Below are 5,363 nucleotides of genomic sequence, written 5' to 3' on the forward strand. Positions count from 1 at the left end.
AATGGACATGAATTTGAGTAAACTCCTGGAGTTGGTGACAGACAGGGAGGCCTGGCATGCTGCAGTCCACAGGGTCGCAGAGTCGGACATGACTGAGCAATTGCACTGAACTGACAGGTGATGTGTGTCTTCTTTGGGCAGACACATTTAATTGCCATTGGAGACATTTCAGAACTTTCTTCCTTGGCTGCTGTAATCATGGTAGCATGTGTTGATATGGAGATGGAATGCTGAACCATCACATGGAGGACAAGAACCTGGGTGGGGTCACTAGATGTATAGTGCACTTTGAACAGGATTTAAACCTTTGTTTTAAGACCCCTAACATTTGGAAATAAGTTGTTTATTGCTACACCATAACCTAGTCTACTTCCCTGAAGACTTGGAATAAACAAAACAAATGCCTTAATACTTTGGCATTAAAATCAGTGGACAATTACGTTAGCAGGGAGCTTTATGTTAGAATAAAGGAATTTGCAACTTTATTACCAAAGTTTACAATTTTTATTAGTTTAATATTTTCAGTAAAGTATACCACTCCTTGCAACTACTGACTGAAAGATGAGTGTGTCCAATAAGATTATTTATAAAGCAATGCTCCACTGACTGCATCATTTCATACACTCACCCATTTCTTCTTAGCAGCAGTTTAGCCATGACCTTAGAAAGATTCCTTACTTTCCTTTTAATTTAGATGTAAAATAGGATTGCATCTTTATCTTCTGCCTTGAAGTCATTTCATAGGATTTCTTTTGAAATACTTTTGCCATAGATCTAGAGTTAAGAGGATAAATAGGCGAGATAGTAAATATTTTCAGCTTTGTGGGTCATATGATCTCTGTTGCAACTCCTCAATTCTGTTGTAGCACAAAAGCTTCCACAGAAAATACACACAAACCAATAAGTATGTCTCTTTACAAATACAAGCAGCAGGCTGATTTTGGCCCATGGGCCGTAGTTTGCCAAATCTTGCTTTAGATATTATTTCCAATCCAAGTCAGTTCAGTTCAGTTCAGTCGCTCAGTCGTGTCCGACTCTCTGCGACCCCATGAATTGCAGCACGCCAGGCCTCTCTGTCCATCACCAACTCCCGGAGTCTACCCAAACCCATGTTCATCGAGTTGGTGATGCCATCCAACAATCTCATCCTCTGTTGTCCCCTTCTCCTCCCGCCCCCAATCCTACCCAGCATTAGGGTCTTTTCCAATGAGTCAACCCTTCGCATGAGGTGGCCAAAGTATTGGAGTTTCAGCTTCAACATCAGACCTTCTAATGAACACCCAGGATTGATCTCTTTTAGGATGGATTGACTGGATCTCCTTGCAGTCCAAGGGACTCTCAAGAGTCTTCTCCAACACCACAGTTCAAAAGCATCAATTCTGCAGCGCTCAGCTTTCTTCACCGTCCAACTCTCACATCCATACATGACCACTGGAAAAACCATAGCCTTGACTAGACGGACTTTTGTTGGCAAAGTAATGTCTCTGCTTTTAAATATGCTATCTAGGTTGGCCATAACCTTCCTTCCAAGGAGTAAGCATCTTTTAATTTTATGGCTGCAGTCACCATCAGCAGTGATTCTGGAGCCCAAAAAAATAAAGTCTGACACTGTTTCCACTGTTTCCCCATCTATTTCCCATGAAGTGATGGGACCAGATGCCATGATCTTAGTTTTCTGAACGTTGAGCTTTAAGCCAACTTTTTCACTCTCCTCCTTCACCTTGATCAAGAGGCTCTTTAGCTCTTCTTCACTCTCTGCCATAAGGGTGGTGTCATCCGCATATCTGAGGTTATTGATATTTCTTCCGGCAATCTTGATTCCAGCTTGTGTTTCTTCCAGCCCAATCCAAGTCACATTCATGTAATTCCATATTATCAGCTATCATGATAGCATGAGTATATTAATTTGGGAACTATATTAATGAAATCAACCTTCCATCTGGCAACTTATCTGATGTTCTTACAATCTTGAAATAAAATACATACCCTATTTAGGCTCTTGGCTTAATATCCTTTTAAAAAAAAATAACATTTAGTTTAGTTTCTCATTTCTTTTTTACATCTAGCTCTACAATACTAGTTCTGTAGGGCTAGACGTAAAAACGAAAGGAGAACTAAAATAAACGTTATATCTTTGCAGGATTTTCAAAAGCCTATTATTTCCTCATGTTACAGTTGAAATAATTTTTTTTAATGGAAACATTTATTTTTTGTTCCTTACAAATACCAAGAGATAAAAATCTTAGTGAGATAAAGGATAGAAAATGATGATAGTAGCCACTGCAGAGTAGAAATGGATCTGTAAAGTTGTTTTCAGAAAATGAAATCATGACTGACATGATCTAACATCTCTCCACCGGGGAGACTCTAACCTGTGCCAAATTAGGTCTTTGTTTATTAGTTCAAAATAAAAAATCACTAAAATGCTGCATATACAGAAGACTGTTGGAAAGAAAAGGAAGAGAAAGGAATTATAATACATATATACCTGAATCTCCTAGAAGGAAAAGAAAACAATTTTACTCTTTTTAATTTCAGTCTTAAATTAATTTATTTTAATATCATGCACTTTGAATTACTAGGGCAAAGAAGCAAACAAGGAAGGTGGCTATGGCAAATGAATTCAAACCTATAGTAAAATAAGGAAATGAATGATGATAAGACCCAAGGCTATTTTTGTTCCCTGCTTCAAATACCATGGCGTGGGGGGGAGATATATGTATTGTACAATAGTTCAATGTTTCGGTGAGCACATCTAGAACACTAATTAAAATCAATTTTATTGGCTTATAAAAGATGTATGTATGAGCTCTGTCTTTTAATGAACTCAGTTAGTTTGCTCCTATATATACTCCTTAATATACTGGTCTGTTCGTTTCTAAAGAAAGCGGGGTAAGTTCTCCTCTTGACTGCTTCATTGTTCACTCGGGATGTATAACCAAGGACAAGACCTTATTGAAAGGGAGGAAAATTGATTGATGCCGACTGGAGTGATTCAGGCATGAAATAGATTACAGTGCATCCCTGTGTCCCACCAGGATGTGCTTCTGTGTTCAGGTGGTTTTGACTGCAGTATAACTGCCATGTAACTGGAGCTGTCACGGAGACATGCGACAGGACTGAACGCTGAAAGTCGAATGGCCAGGAGAAGTGCACGTAGCCAAACTGGATCAAAGCTGGCTCTGTCAGTGCAAACTATATGAGCTTGTACAAATCATTTAATCATTCAGAGTTTTGGCTTTCTCAACTCTTAGGCTGAGCTAGATGAAACTGCCAACATTTGACTGTCTTAATCTACGAAATTGACAATTTCATGACTCATGATCTATGGCTACATCATTCTATGGCTGTGATCAAATGAAATGTTTCTATAAACTTCTAGGTATAATATAAATGCATTTATAATTTTTTTATTCTTCTTCTGAGTAAAATTATTGACTATAAGGTATTATTTAATGATAATTACAATTTATCATTTTAATTCATTGATTTATATAGACAATTAATAATTGATCATGTAACATTTGTCATTAAAGAAATACAAATTGCACCAAACAGCAATTTATTCAGTCACGTGTGTATATCTTGGGATCCTAAAGTTTACTTCATCACTCATAGAGCATTTGCCAATAGTCATAACATTGGGTTGGACATGTTCTGTCCAACAATACGCTCGGCTGACATATAGTCTTAGTGCACATAGTTGATACCTGTCTTATTCCAGGCTACCTTTCATTTACAAAGGTAGCATAATGATATTGGCAAATTCCATCAAGATGTTCCAACAGTCTCACTTGTGACCTCCATGTCCATCAACAAGCATCCAGGTGCAGAGCAGAGCTCCACTGTGACTTGGAATAGACTTGTATCTTGTATCTTATACATGCATATGCTCCAGTAAAACCTGATGGTGCAGCCCTGAAATATTCAAAATATGTTTGCTTTAAAAATACACACCCATAGCTCTACCAGTAAGCAGCCTGATACATGTGCTAAGTCACTTCAGCTGTGTTCAACTCTTTGCGAACCCATGGACTGTAGCCCACCAGACTCCTCTGTCCATGGGCTTCTCCAGGCAAGAATACTGGAGTGGGATGCCATACCTTCCTTCAGAGGATCTGCACGACCCAGGAATTGAACCCACATCCCGATGTCTGACGCATTGGCAGGCAGGTTCTTTACCACTAGCGCCACCTGGGAAAGCAGCCCAAGGTGACCTCTAAAAATGGTGCGCTATTCATTTGACCCAAAAAACCCCACAAAATCATGCAATTCAAGAGGTTCAAATCTTCATGCTCACCTGAAGAACACTCGTGAAACCATCCCGGCCATTAAGAGTATGCATATCCAGAAAGCTACCAAGTATCTGAAGGATGTCACTTTAAAGAAGCTATGTGTACCATTTTGTCATTACAGTGGTGCAGTTGGTAGGTAAGCCTAGGCCAAACTGGTGCTGGATGAAGGGCTGGTGGCCCAGAGAGAGTGCTGAATTTTTACTGCACATGCTCAAAAATGCAGACAGTAATGCTGAATTTAAGGGCTTAGATATAAAATCTCTGGGCACTGGGCACATCCTGGTTAACAAAGCCCCGAGATGCACCGCAGGACTTACAGAGCTCGTGGTCGGAACAGCCCCTACATGAGCACTCCCTGTCACATTGAGACTTCCCTTATTGAAAAAGAACACATTGTTCCTAACAAGAAGAGGTTGAAAAGAAGAAAAAGATACCGCAGAAGAAACTGAAGAAACAAAAACTTACGGGCCAGGAAAAAATGCCGCAAAGAATAAATGCAAATTAAAAAGAAAATACACATCCATAAAGTTATTGAACTCTTTAACGAAGTGTGTATGTTTACAGCATTATAAAACCTGAGGGTTTTGGTCAGTTATTCCTTTGATTTGTTCTCACGACTGAATAAACCCAGGGTGAGAGTTGAGTGTTCACACAAGGAGAAGACAGAACCCTCACAGCAGAAAATGGTCACGAAGTCTCTGGGGTTATTAGGGAACTTCAAATGGGTAATTTTAGAACTGGAGAACAAAGCATAATTCACAATGAGATGTGACAGATTTGCTGATAATGTTTACGAGTACTATTAAACCACTTAAGCAATCAGCTTCCACTGCAATGTGACAAGTGTATTTATGTGGCTGCAGTGCACCTCCTACTCAGATTTCTCAAAATGTTCTTTAGATACTCTATTAAATTAAGAACACTCAAGACACCCATTTAAAGTTGGAAGTACACTTGACCCTTCTCTTCTTTTATATGCGGAGTTTACTGAAGGTGAAATCAGTGAAAGAGGCTGAAAACCTCAACAGTTTCAATCCTGCATTGATTACAAACTAGAGGATGCAACAT

The 5,363-nt window shown here is 39.1% G+C and overlaps 1 pseudogene; it reads left to right on the forward strand.

The window, feature by feature from the left end:
* The first annotated feature begins 4,225 nt into the window (after nucleotides 1-4,225).
* LOC145522492 (large ribosomal subunit protein uL22 pseudogene) lies at nucleotides 4,226-4,800 on the forward strand (annotated as a pseudogene).
* Nucleotides 4,801-5,363: the final 563 nt, after the last annotated feature.

The sequence above is a fragment of the Giraffa tippelskirchi genome, chromosome 10 (genome assembly GCF_054371585.1).
Source record: "Giraffa tippelskirchi isolate mGirTip1 chromosome 10, T2T-mGirTip1v1.2.pri, whole genome shotgun sequence".
Classification (NCBI taxonomy): Eukaryota; Metazoa; Chordata; class Mammalia; order Artiodactyla; family Giraffidae; genus Giraffa; species Giraffa tippelskirchi.